General features: G+C 33.9%; 1 long non-coding RNA gene across 1 annotated transcript; it reads right to left on the bottom strand.

The window, feature by feature from the left end:
* Positions 1-9,771: 9,771 nt before the first annotated feature.
* LOC148210405 (uncharacterized) lies at positions 9,772-14,233 on the bottom strand. Its single transcript, XR_015792187.1, has 4 exons — positions 13,964-14,233; positions 11,121-13,843; positions 10,885-10,925; positions 9,772-10,530 (listed from the first exon to the last, which is right to left on the bottom strand). It is a non-coding gene; the product is annotated as an uncharacterized LOC148210405 (long non-coding RNA).
* Positions 14,234-14,694: the final 461 nt, after the last annotated feature.

The raw sequence follows: 14,694 nt of genomic DNA, 5'->3' as shown, positions 1-14,694 counted from the left end.
TCTATTGATTTCTACTCTCTCACATTTCTTATTTGCTCATTGTTCATCAAACATTAAGAATTTTACTATTGCTTCCGCATTATTTTTATCACTTTCATTTTATCAACAGTGGTATCAGAGTTAGATTTAAAAGGCTGTGATTTTATTTAAGTGAGAGAAATTCAAATTTCTTATTTGATAATGTCTTCTAATTTTGGTGTTACCTCCCCTCCACACTTTAATGGTGAAAACTACCAATTTTGGGTTGTTAAAATGCAATCCTATCTCAAAGCACTTGGCCTTTGGGAATCAGTTTCAACAAATGTCGATCCTCAACCATTGGGAGAAAATCCAACATTGAATAAAATCAGATTGCATGAAGATGAGAAGTTGAAGAAGCCCAAAGCTTTATTTGCAATTCATGCCGCTTTATCTGACCCTATATTTGCCAAGATTATTGATTGTAAAACGGCAAAAGAAGCTTGGGATAAATTACAGGAGGAATTTGAAGGAAGTGTAAGGGTAAAAGTAGTCAAATTATTAACTCTCAAAAGAGAGTTTGAGATGCTTAAGATGAAAGATTCATATTCTGTGAGGGACTACACAACTAAAGTGATGACCATTGTGAACCAGATCAGACTTGCTAGTGAAGATTTTCTAGATCAAAGAGTTGTGGAGAAAATAATGGTTGGTGCTCCTAGCAAATTTGAATAAAAAATCTTAGCAATAGAGGAGTCTTCTGATATGACTACTCTCTCTATAGCTGAGTTAATTATCAAGTTACAAGCCCAAGAACAGAGGGATACAATGCGTAACGAGGAGCATGTTGAAGGTGTCTTTAATGCCAAGTTCAAAGGTAAGAATCTACTGCACAAGATGATAAAAATCAACCAAAGATCGGGGAAACAATGGAAAAGGAGGAGCGTCAAAGAATGGTAAATTTCCTCGCCGTTTTGTAAAAAGACCAACCATGCTGAGAAAGATTGTTGGTACAAAAACAAACAAGTCTTCTATTATGACTATTGCAATAAGGATGGTCATACGGATAAGCTTTGTTATGCCAAACAAAACCAAGTCCAAAATTCCCAGCAACAAGCAAATTGTGCAGACAATAATCAGGAAACAAATTTGTTGTTTATGGCTTCTCATACAAGTAATAACGAGTCAACCTTATGGCTAATTGACAGCGGATGCACTACCCATATGGCTAAAGATATCAATCTTTTTAGCCAAATTGACAGATTTATATAGTCTAAGGTGGTTCGTGGACATGGCGAGACGGTACTAGCTCAAGGTAAAGGTACTGTCGACATGCATACTAAACAAGGTGAAAAGATAATATCAAATGTTTTATATGTTCCAAGATTATCTCAAAACTTGCTTAGTATTGCTCAGTTGTTGCATAACAATTTTTCTGTGGTTTTTAAAGATAACGATTGCGTTATTTATGACCCTCATGGAGTAGAGATTGCACGGGTAAAAATGATTGGTAATGCTTTCTCTTTGAATGGTGACTCACTATGTCATCATGCTCTTCATGTCAAAGCGGAAGAAAGCAAAAAATGACATCATCGCTTTAAACAGTACAACAATAAAGTTTTGCAAGTTTTGCATTCTTCTAACATGGTTGATGATTTACCAACTTTGTCTCATTTGATCAGATTTGTGAAAGTTGCCAAGAAGGGAAGATGCACAGACTACCTTTTTCGAAAGGTGGAAGTTTTAGAGCCACAGAAAGCTTGAATTGGTGCATAGCGATGTTTGCGGTCCCATGCGCAAAGCATGTATTGGGAATACTAAATATTTTATTCTCTTTATTGATGATTTTTCCAGGCGAACTTGGGTGTATTTTCTGATCGAGAGAACTCAAGTTTTTGAAATTTCAGGAAGTTTGTGAATCTTGTTGAAACTCAAAGTGGTTGCAAGCTCAAAACTTTGAGAACAGATAATGTGAAGAAATATACTTCCAAGCAATTTGACAAGTTTAGTGAAGACTTGGGAATCCAACACCAACTGTCCATTACCTATACGCCACAGCAAAATGGTGTTTCAGAAAGGAAGAACAGAACTGTGATGGAGATGGCAAGATGTTTACTCTTTGGGAAGAAATTGGCAAAGAAATTTTGAGCTAAAGCTGTATGTACTGCCATTTACTTGCTCAATAGACTTCCTACAAGGGCAGTTAAGGGCAAGACTCCTTATGAAGCTTATGTTGGGTTTTGGCAAAATATTGGAATTGAAGTTGTCCCACATTGGAAGAATTATAAGGATGGTCTTCATGTGCTAGAAGTCGTCCCATATCAGAAAAGTACAAGAAGGAGATGTGTTCCAACTACTATAAAAGGAGCTCATGGGCTTGAGTTTTTATCATCCCAATTGAAATACTTTAAGCATGATATACTAGCTCTAGTTAACTGAGCGGTATTTGCTTTAAAATAGTGTTTTATGTAATTGGAGTCGGGGAGATAAATCTGTGTGATTGTAATAATTTTTCACATAGTGGATTTTTCTTTGTGGGCCGTGGTTTTTTCTCCGGTTTGGAGTTTTTCCACGTTAATTCTTGTGTTTCTTTATTTTATTGCTTTCTTTAAATTTCTCAATTATTTTCTGCTTATTCCTGCTGTAGAAGTTGGAGATTTTTTCCCAACAAGTTGTATCAGAGCTTTAGGTTCGTAGTTTCTAGAATTTTTTAGTATGCTCTGTGGTTGTAGCATTGTCTAAACTTCCACATCAGAAAAGATTTCTTGAAACGAGCTACGGTTCTGTGAATAGTGTGGTTTGTTCACTATTTGCAGATTTGTTAGGAGTGTGAAGCAGATATGTCATTCTTTATGAGTCCAGTGAAGATTGACGTGGAGAAATTTGACGGAAGGATCAACTTTGGCTTGTGGCAAGTGCAAGCAAGGATGTGCTGATACAATCTGGGTTACACAAAGCATTGAAGGGAAGACCGAGTGAAGGTGCTTCTGAAAAGCTAAGCGGTAATGGTGGTCCAATGGAGTCCAATGGTGGTTCCAGCAGAGGTTCTAAGAAGTCTAGCATGAGTGACGAAGATTGGGAGGAAATGGATTTGAGAGCTGCAAGCGCGATACGAATAGGTTTTGCTAAGAATATTCTTGCGAATGTGCATGGAATTTCGACAGCCAAAGAACTTTGGAAGAAGCTCGAAGCGTTGCATCAGGCAAAGGGCATCTCAAATCGGCTGTACCTGAAGGAGCAGTTTCACACGCTGCGAATGGAGGAAGATACGAAAATTTTAGATCATCTGAGTAATCTCAATAGCATCATCTTTGAGTTGGAGGCGATCAGAGTGAAGATAGATGACGAAGATAAAGCACTCAGGCTCATCTTATCACTTCCACCTTCTTATGAACACATGAAGTCGATCTTGATGTATGGGAAGGATTCTTTGAATTTTGCCGAGGTTACTAGTAAACTCTTGTTAGAGGAAAAAAGGCTGAATAGTGAAGTACTTCACATAAAGATTCGGCACTGGTAGCTAGCAATTGGATGAAGAAGAAAGATTGTCCCAACAGAGCTGATTCGTCAAAGGGCTTTGGGCGGGATGCTGACAATGTTTCTCTCATCATGGGAGACGATGATCAATTCCTTTGAAGAGAGAGAATTCATCCTCATGGTATGTCCACTTTACCATGATAGAGGATGTGATGTTAGCGGTTCCACAAATTTACACATGGGCATTGGCTTGGCGATTATGCAAGGTGTGTGTGGTGGAAGTTATGTCGATAGCTGAAGAACTTCTAAGTGAGCCAAGTAGGTGGAAGTTGCACCATAAATCTTAGCAGGAATTATTGACATGTGACGAGGAAGAAAAATCTTGGAAGGCGAAATTCCAAGTGATCTACTTTTATGGTGGAGCAGACTATGGTTCTCTGAATTGAGAATTATGATTGTCGGTGAAGACAATGAGTGCAGTAGAAGCTGTAAACTTTTTCAATATCTTGCCAAGGTGGAATTTGTTGGGTTTTGGCAAAATATTGGAATTGAAGTTGTCCCACATGGGAAGAATACAAGGATGATCTCCATGTGCTAGAAGTTGTCCCACATCGAAAAAGTACAAGGAGGAGATGTGTTCCAACTACTATAAAAGGAGCTCATGGGCTTGAGTTTTTGTCATCCCAATTGAAATACTTTAAGCCTGATATACTAGCTCTAGTTAACTGAGTGGTATTTGCTTTGAAAGAGTGTTTTATGTAATTGGGGTTGGGGAGATAAATTTGTGTGATTGTAATAATTTTTCACATAGTGGATTTTCCCTTGTGGGCCGTGGTTTTTTCTCTGGTTTGGAGTTTTTCCACGTTAATTCTTGTGTTTCTTTATTTTATTGCTTTCTTTAACTTTCTCAGTTATTTTCTGCTTATTCCTACGATAGAAGTAGGAGATTTTTTCCCAACAACTTGGTCCTTCCGTTAAAAAGTTGAAGATTTTTGGATCTATATGTTACTCTTTTGTTCCTTCTATTAAGAGATCTAAACTTGATGAGAAGGCACTTAAAGGAGTATTTATTTGCTATGCCTCTGATTCAAAAGGGTATATAATTTTTTATTTGAACATCGAAGAGGTTATCTTGAGTCGTGATGTCATTGTTGATGAAGATTCTTATTGGGATTTTGAGGAGCAGAAAATTGTCAGAGACTACCCCACCAATTTTGAAAATTTAGAACAAATTGAATCTTCTTTTGATTCAATTGACTCTAATGATCAAGATAACCAAGATCCTCCTTCGAATGATGATGATCTTGTTGATGCAACTAATGATGGTTCAGATTACAAGGTAAGATCACTAGCTGATGTATATGAAAGTTGTAACTTTGTTATTGTTGAACTAAATAGCTATCATGAAGCTTCACAATCTACCGAATGGATTGCTGCTATGAAAGCTAAATTGGAAATGATCAATAAAAATAATACATGGGAAGTTGTAAACCAACCGCAAGGTAAGAACACTTTAGGTATGAAGTGGGTGTTCAGGGTGAAGTATAATTCTGGTGGTTCAATCAACAAATACAAAGCAAGGTTCATGGTAAAAGGGTATGCACAACAACTTGGAGTTGACTATGGAGATACATTTGCTCCAGTTGCACGACATGACACTATACGACTGATTATTGCTTTAGCTGCACAATTGGGGTGGAAAATATTCCATCTCGATGTAAAATCAGCTTTCTTGAATGGTGACCTTGAAGAGGAGATTTATGTTAGTCAACTCGAAGGGTTTGTAGAAACAGGCAAGGAAGAGAAAGTATATTGTCTGAGAAAAGCTCTTTACGGCCTAAAGCAAGCACCTCAATCTTGGTACAGCAAAATTGATTCATATTTGATCCTTCAAGATTTCAGGAGGAGTTTGAGAGAAACCACTCTCCATATTAATGTTGGTGAAAATTCCAATCAACTCATTCTTTCTCTTTATGTTGATGATATGCTAGTAACTGGAAATGATTATTAAATGCTTCAAGATTTTAAAGTTGAGATGGAAAAGATGTATGAGATGTCAGATGTCGGTTACATGCGTTATTTTCTTGGTATGGAAATCCATCAAGAAGACAAGGATATTTTTATTGCCCAAAGAAAGTATGCTAAAGGAATTTTGAAGAGATTGAAGATGGAAACATGTAAGCTGTTTCTACTCCTTTAGCAATAAATTTAAAAGTTTCGAAGAATGATGGTGAGAAGTTTTCCAATCTTGCAAACGACAGAAGTTTAGTAGGAAGTCTCTTGTATTTGACAACATCCAGGCCCAACTTAATGTTTGCTACAAGTTTACTCTCAAGATATATGAATTCACCTAGTGAAGTTCATTTTGGTCTTGCTAAAAGGGTCCTTGTATACTTAAAAGGACTCTTGATTTTAGAATCTGGTTTGAGTGTACAGGTGATTTGAAATTGATTGGATATGCTGATAGTGATGGGTTGGTTGTGTTGATGACTCTAAAAGTACTTCTGGTTATGTGTTTTCTCTTGGCACTGGAGTTTTCTCTTGGAATTCAAGAAAACAAGAAATTGTGGCTCAATCTACTGTTGAAGCTGAATATATTTCAGCCGCATCAGCTGAAAATCAAGCAATATGGCTTCACAAATTGCTTGATGATTTGGGATTTAAACCAGAAGAACCTACCACATTATTTTGTGATAACAAGTCTGCTATTGCTATTACCTTAAATCTTGTACAACATGGTAGAACAAAGCACATTAAAGTCAAATTTCATTTATTGAGGGAAGTAGAGAATGAAGGCGAAATCAAGCTCACGTTTTGTAGTTCTGAAGAACAACTTGCCGACATTCTCACAAAAGCTTTATCTCACAGACAATTTGTGTTTCTGCACCCAAGTTGGGTGTGACAAAGACAAATCTCAAGGAGGCGTATTGAGTTATGACTTATGAGTTTTTTCTTTTAACATAAGTTTGATTTTCAGTTTTTTTTTTCTTTAAGTTTCTTTCTTTTAATTGTTAGATTTAATTTTCAGTTTTTTATCTTTTAAGTTTTATTTTTATGAATGGTAAGTTTCTTCATTTTAATGTTGGTAAGTTATGTGTTTTGTACACCTATATAAGGGTGAACTTCCATGAGAAGTTTGTATCACCAACATTTGTACTTTCACTTGTTTATTCACAATTTTGTATCACTTCAATTTGAAGTTGATTTCTCTTCTATTGATTTCTACTCTCTCACATTTCTTATTTGCTCATTGTTCATCAAACATTGAGAATTTTACTATTGCTTCCACATTATTTTTATCACTTTCATTTTCTCAACATAGTTATTAAACCTGGAGTTGTTTAATCTGGAGAGTAAATCAAGATGTTAAGTAGTCTAGAGTTGTTTAGTGTATGTTTGGGTGCAGAGTTGTTTAACCTAGAGTTTTGAAATCTGTGTTTGGGATAGAGACTTATTCAGTGGAGTTGTGTCTATTTGCTGATTTTTCAGTACAATTTTGTTGTATTATACCACTATACCTAGATTTCAATGATTTTTTTTCAAATTTTAATTAATAAAAATTTGCTCCTGTCAATCCTAAAGTTGAGATTTTAGATTATGTTATTTTATGAAGTTTTAGTAGCAATTTTGATTAAATTGTAGATAATAATTGAGACGTATAATAATAAAAAAATTCAAGCATAATAATTAAAAAAAATAGAAGTAGAAAGAAACAATTTTCATAACAAATCCAAGAATCAAAATCAAATAGTTGAAAGTTAAGAAATGAATAAATCAGTACAAGAACCTACCAAAACAAGCTCAAAACTCTTGATCTAATTTTATTATTATTATTTTTTTCAAAATTTAACTTGATAGATAAAAAAATCCCTCGTCCTCTTGTTTGTCTCCTTCCTCTGAATCAACACTCCTTTGCTTTCAAACTTTCACTCCAACTTTTTCATCATCTTAATCTATAATTATAGAGAGAAAATACTCAAAAGAAGAGAGAAAGAGAAAGAAGGAAGAAGGAATTTCCCAATTTTTCTTCTAGATTTTCTTCTGTTTTAGGGGTTGAAGAAATTTAAATAAACAAAAAAAAAAAAAAAAAACACCCCAGAAAAAGGGAGAAAAAAAAGGAAAATCAAGAGATTTTTTTTCCTTATATTTTACATTTTTCCCCTAAAAAATCTTTGCTCCCAAATATGTTGTCCCTGTGCGTCTTCAACTTGTCTGGGAGGGCCTTTGACAGAAAGAGAGAAAAAAAAAAAGAAAACATAGTATGAAGAGGGATGTACAGTCATTAAGGGCTCGTTTAGTAGCGTTCCTGTTTCTTGTTCCCGTTTAATGAAGAAAAATGAACTGCATGGCTCTAACATCCATGAATTCAAGTACGATAAAACAATCTTTTTAGTTATGTTTTGAAACAAATGGAAATAAGAAGAAGAAAAAAGAAACTTGTTTTGATTGTTTCCAAAATTTCTATGCAATTGTGAGAATTTCTCAAATAAGGAGAAACAAGAAACAAAGTTAGTTGTAAAATACTTAGATTTCTTCAGAAAATTAGAAACGAGAAACAAGAAACGAGAATGTTAGCAAACAAGTTCTAAGTTTCCGCTTAAAACTCTCTTTCTCAAATGAATGGTTATTTTTGCGTTTTTTTTTTCATCTTTTCTAATGGAGAACCTAGACAATGATATATTTCAATTTGGGAAAACTCTATATTCACAACATCTTTCAACTCACATAAATAGATTAAGACTTCATGTGGGCAATTGTATATATAACTGTATAATTCAAGGTTCAAAGAAAGGAAATCAACAAGAAGAGATTTTATGCCTTGCAAGGATTAAATGTCACGATTGGCTTTTTGAGAAAGCTGAAATATATTTCACCAAATTTAAGAAAATGGAGTACCATGTAATGAAGATGCTTATTGGCCCAAAAGCTCAATCAAGAGTTAGTTCGACATCAAACTTCATGCATTAAAACCGTCATCATAGAAACTTTTCTTACAATTACGAACCTTGATTCAAAACAATTGTGACACAAAATATTGTGATAGTTATATATTACGATAACAGTCTCTACGATCTTGCAGAATTGGAAAGTATTTCTTTGATAATTTTGTGGAGGGGGGCTCCTCGTCCCTCGTCCCTAGCCTATTCTTTTGTCTTTCTTTTCCATGGATATGTTTCTTATTATAAAAAAAAAAAGAAAAAAACACAAAAAACCATCATAGTTATATATTACGAATAATTAATACACCGACATTATTATCAACTTTTCTTGATAGTTAACTAACACTATGGAAGTTTTCGCGAAAATCTTGATGGTAGAATGAATCTTATTGATTTTTTTTTTCAATGATGTTTAACTGTTATCAAAATAGTTTTTCCGACCGTTGAAACTTTTTTCTAGTTTTTAACTGTCACAGTTACTTTATTAATGCCGATTTGTTGTCTTTCATCATGTTTACTATTTCCTTGATGGTCAATACAATGATGGAAAAAATACTAGGTGTTTAAAAATTTCGGTTTGGTTTGATTTTTGGACAAAGAGGAAAAACCGAAATCGGTTCAATTAAGCGGATATAAAAACCAAAGGAAACCAAACCGATTTGTTGTTTTTTTTTGGTTTTTGGAGGATTTTAATCAGCCCTCCCCTTTAATCCCTTTGATTTAGGGGGAAAAAAGCCAAAACCTTTTGATTTAAAGGATGCGTAAAGATGTTCAATATTTTGAGAAAGAGAAAACCCAAATAAGAGAGGAAGGGCATTAAGTGAAGTGTGCAATATCACTACTACAAATTCGGTCTACCGTGACGTTTTTTTGGCATCACAAAAAGCTTTCGTGACGTTTTTAACGCCGTCACGTATACGCCCATCACGAAAGGTATACGAGACGTTTAAAAAACGTCACAAAAATTAGCACACGTGACGGTTTATTAGCGTCATGAAAGACATGGACTTCCACGACGTTCATAAACCGTCATGAAAAATGATTTCGTGACGGTTATAGAATGTCACGGAAAGACATTGAACAGGGGAGGAGAGGTCACGTGACATCCTTTCGTGACGGTGTTTAAACATCACGAAAAGTGTATTTCGTGACGATGTTTAAACGTCATGAAAAGTTTATTCCGTGACGTTTGATAATAGTCCTAAAAAATATTTTGGTGACGGTTTAAAAACGTCACTAATGATTTTATTTTGTGATGATAAAAAGAGGGTCACTGAATATGTATTTAATTTTGATTGCAGATGTCGCGGAATATAAATATCATATTGTCAACTTGTGGATCGAACACGCAAATATATTAATTTACCATAACAAAGTTGAAATATATTAAACATGAACAAGGAAGCTAATATATTAATTTAGAATGTACTAGTATTCTCAAACACAAATTACATAATTGCAGAATTAAACATGTTCCGTACACACCAACCCCAATAACGATGCTCAGCCACCAATTAGTTGCATTCCTAATTGTCGACATCTTTGGGGTAAAAAAGACCTAATGAAAAAACAATACCCAAGTTAGATAAATGACGAACGAAAGATAGATAAGGTTAAGGAAAGTCAGTTTCTAAAAAACATGTCTATCTATTAAAAATGACAAAGGATCGTGATATTTGCAAATAACATTCTTAAATAAACAAACTAAGAGCCTATCACAATAGTATTGTTTGCAAATACTATTCCAACGTTACAAAATTGATTAAACAAAAACCAACCTACGTACATATCTTCTATATCTTTAGTAATATCGTATAACGTAATACCCACATTATGTTGATCCAGGTTGTTTTGGACACTATGCATATAACAAGGCATGAATGTTGATGAGCATCCATTGCTTCTATGACTCTAACTCTATCACCCACTTCCATTGCTGTAAATCTACTACACGCTTCCATTAATATCCTAATAGTTCCCAACTTGTGCACAAAATATATTCTCAATAGGATTATATTTTTACACTACAAAATTAAGTCAACAAACTTAACCATAATTAATTCAATTACCTCGATAGCAATGACATTGCGCAAGCTCAAACAAAAAAATGTCAAAATTTCAGCATGACCTCTACTATAACATCCTAAAATCATACCTGAAATATGATACAAATAACACATTTAAACATGATAGGTATAGGACCACCCGTCCCTCCACAAACTACATTTAGCAAACATCCAATATTTCGACACATGTAACATAATAATTGTAATATAATGAGACCACACATCCCTGCACACAATCTATATTTAGCGACATCCAACATTTCTAATTATAATGGGACTACCTATCCGTCCACAAAAACTGTATCCAGCAACATATCCAACATCTCTAGTATTTCAATTCTACTAAAACAAAAAGTAATCCAACTAGCTTAACATCAAATAAACAAAACCCGTAAGTAAGTCTACGCAAATCTTCCAACAAAAGTTCCCCATTCAGTTCGAACCTGTCAATTTCTTCTTGGTGATATGCGCTTTTTGTGTTTAACTACAAAGATAGAGAAAGATAGTTGACATAAACACATAAAGATAGATCATTATACGTATAAGTTCACTCATGGGGTACTAGAATTTTACACTATTTCTCGTAAATACTCCTACACATAGTACTTGCATAATATTATCGGTTATGAATGAAATAAACACAATACATAAGTAAAAACAATATAAATTGTCAACTTACTTGTGTTATAAAGGGACGAGTGCTAGTTGTTCCAAGGTTAACTATATCTAACCTGCTAGACTTTTTGGACTAAACACAATAATTGTCATATTCAAGGAAAGCTAATAAACAAACATAAAACAAGGCAAGAGAATCAAGCTTAAAGAATATTACACCCATGCCAACTAGCTTAAACAATAAAACAAAAATGGTGAATGTTTGTTGTGAGTCATTGAACATTTACTGTCTTCTTCCTCATGCCAAAACTTTTGTTGATAAAAAAAAAAAATCGAGTACCCAATTCCCTCATGAATGGGCCTTAATTAATCAAACTACTCTTTCTCTTGCATTACTTTCCTTTGAAATGACAAAAGAGAAATCACACTCTTTTACCTTGATTTAAGGAAGCAACACAAAAAAGCAAATACTCCTCCGACTATAAAAATTATAAAAGTCCTTTGCTGGTTTCGAATGCAATCTTATTTGTTTTTTTTGAGATATTCTTTGTTTATCTCAAAAGTGGTTGATGGGTGTTACTATATTTTGTTGATGCGCAAATTGATTTCATGTGTAAGCATTATTCCTAAGTCTTATTCTTTATTCTCCTTTTACAAATCAAACTCATATTCTATCTTTTTCTTGGTACACTTTTATGGAAGAAATTTATGTTTTATTTTGGATTATTATTCTCTTTTTGGCCTCCATTTTTAAGACATTATAGTTCATATCAAAAGGGTATCAATTCTAGCCTTGCATTATTTATGAATCTGAATATAAGAAAATCATAGAGAATTCAAATAAGACAACATTGGTTAGCCTATATATAGGGATATATTAAGCACAACAACAAGACAAATACATATTAGCATAAAAGAAACTAATTTATGCAAGCTAAGCTGTGAATCTATAATTTGTTGTAGTGTATGATGCCTAAGAAATTCTACAAAGTTGAACCAATGGAGATCTTGTAAGCCTATACCAAACACTAAATTTCTCAGAGTTTCAAATACAATTCAAATAAAAAGCTAGAATATCAAAATTATAATTTTATCATCCTGCCCCATGCTCCCTCAAAGTCTCACAAACATAATCAATAAGGGACTTGTACTTATAAGAGGATTCATCCTCATTATAACATACACGAATGTTTATCAAAAGGAAAAAAAATAAGCAAGAATACAATGCAATTTCCTTATCATATTGAACAACAATTTTTATTTAAGCAAAGAAGCAAAGAATTTGAAGGTATAAAATATACACTTGCCTAAATTGAGAGACACTTTAAGGCATGAATTTTTTAACGTCACGAAGATAATTACAAGGGATCAATCAACATAATTGCACACAGATTTGCCAAGAAATGAGAATGATTGGAGGGAATTCAGTGGTTGAAATCATTGTGGATGATCTTGGATTTATTTCTCCATGATAATGAGAAATTGAATTAATTATGCACTTTCCTTAGAAGGTCTACTGCATTTGTGGATAAACACAGCTGAAGGTAAGCTGAAGTATTTCATCAAAATAAATGAATAGTTCAAAATGGAAGAGAATTAATCACCTTGTTTTGCACTAAAAAACCCAAGGAGGAATTTTCCATATTTTGCAATCCTTTTCTGCACATTAAAACCATTACTCCACCTCAAGAAATCTCATATTCCTCTGATTATATAGACATAACTTAAGTTTCAGCAATAAAATCCTAAAACCAATTCCGAGCACAATTTAAACCTTGAAAGCATATAAGTTTCAAAATAAGGGAAGTTAGGAAGAGTCTCAATGGTGAAATTTTTTTGTCTCTAGGCATGGAAGTCGAGATCTTTATCGAGGTACAAAATGAAAAGTGGCAAAATTAGGAAAATAGGTTTCATATTCTGAAAATGGGTGGAAAAGTTAGATTGTTTCTACCAAACAAGTGCCATAGTGCACAAATGGACTAAAACCCTACGACCATATATAAATGCCTAAATGAAGAAGATTGATCAAAATTAATGCCTATTTTCATACAAGTCTCCTTAAGATCATACCTGAAAAGAAGTATAGACAATCACCCATCATGGAAAGATGAAGACAATGTATGATAGATTAGAAATCATGTGGTGAAGCCTTTGTCATTTTTCTGACTTACGATGTGATAAATTGGGACCTGATTTAAGTATATGGCAGTGAACAAAACCATTACTAAGAGAAGAAAGGAAAAGTGACATAAAATAAGCTCTAGCATTGATCCATAAGAGCAAAGGGATGTTTACCAAGAAACATTCATCCAACTAGCTGGAGAAAGATCCACACTCTGAAGTGTAGTTAATTATGCAGTGAGATTGTTATACTGACAGTTTTTATTAGATACACATTCAAATATGAACCAATACAAGAATAACACACCCAACTTCAAAACAACTAAAATAACCCAACATTCGTAAATTGGAATTTACGGGAGTTTCTTTTCAACAACGGAAGAAAATAAGAAGAAACAGAAACGGGCAATGAAGGACGACGAAGATCCTCGTGTTACAATCAAAGAGCTTTATCAAATTCATAAAAACTATTATATTACTAGGTCACAATGAGTAGTATACTATATTACTAGGTCACAACTAGTATACTAAAACAAAAAGTAAAAAGTAAAAAATTTAAGCAGTATACGCATATTAAAGCATACCAAGGGTTTCGATAACCATTACGCTCCACCCAAATATATTGCTCTCATCGACCAAACTGGCAGATAATCCATAAACGGGGTTCTAGTAGAGATCCGAAAGCCATGAAGGAGAAAAGACAGTTTAGAGGAACATCCAAACCAGATAAACCCTACGAGAAAAGTCGATTTACAAAAATTGGATAAAGAATCGAATGAATTAAACCTTTTAAGTTGCTTTTGAAGCGGGAGACTTGCTTGAGAAATAGCCATGGGAGGAAAGAAAAATCCTTCGATTTGGGGACAAGAGCCCTTCGGGCTACTTGATTGTGGAGGGAAGGAGAAGGAAGGAGTATAGAGAATCGCTGGACGAACAACGGAATGGCGTCTTACTCGTCAACAGAAGGATTCGGCCGAAGGGATTGGGAGCATCGCGTGTTCTAGAGAGAAAGAATGACACGGGTTTGCGGTGATGGTTCTGTCTCGCGTGGCAATGGCGGCGTGGAGGTCGAAATCGTGCAAGGGTGAATTGAAAATTAGGGATTTAGTGGGTTTTGAGAATTTTTTACAAAGGGGAAAGGATTTTAGATATTACAAAATAATTTTTAAATTCCAAAAAAATGAATTTAAAAGATGTTTTTAGTTAATTTTAAATTTTTCCTCTAGTTTTTCTCTGTGTTTTGAAATTTACATACTTCAAACAAAATTTCATTTTTTTCAAGATTTGTAATATAAGTATTCATTAAATCTTTTTGGATGGAAGGAAAAAAATCTATGAAAATTTTGGGTATTAAAATATATAGGTAAAATTAAAGAGTAAAAAAAAAAATTGCAATTACTTGGCCTTCAATAGTTAAATAATATTCTGAATGCAAAATTTCGAATAAATTTTAGTCTTTTAGACTTTTATGTTTTCTTAACTTAAATTCCAACAAATTAGCTTAAAATATCTATAAG

This window comes from Momordica charantia, assembly GCF_013281855.1.
Source record: "Momordica charantia cultivar OHB3-1 chromosome 7 unlocalized genomic scaffold, Mcharantia_2.0 BLBB01000007.1, whole genome shotgun sequence".
Lineage (NCBI taxonomy): Eukaryota > Viridiplantae > Streptophyta > Magnoliopsida > Cucurbitales > Cucurbitaceae > Momordica > Momordica charantia.
This window is presented reverse-complemented; position numbering and strand designations above follow the sequence as displayed.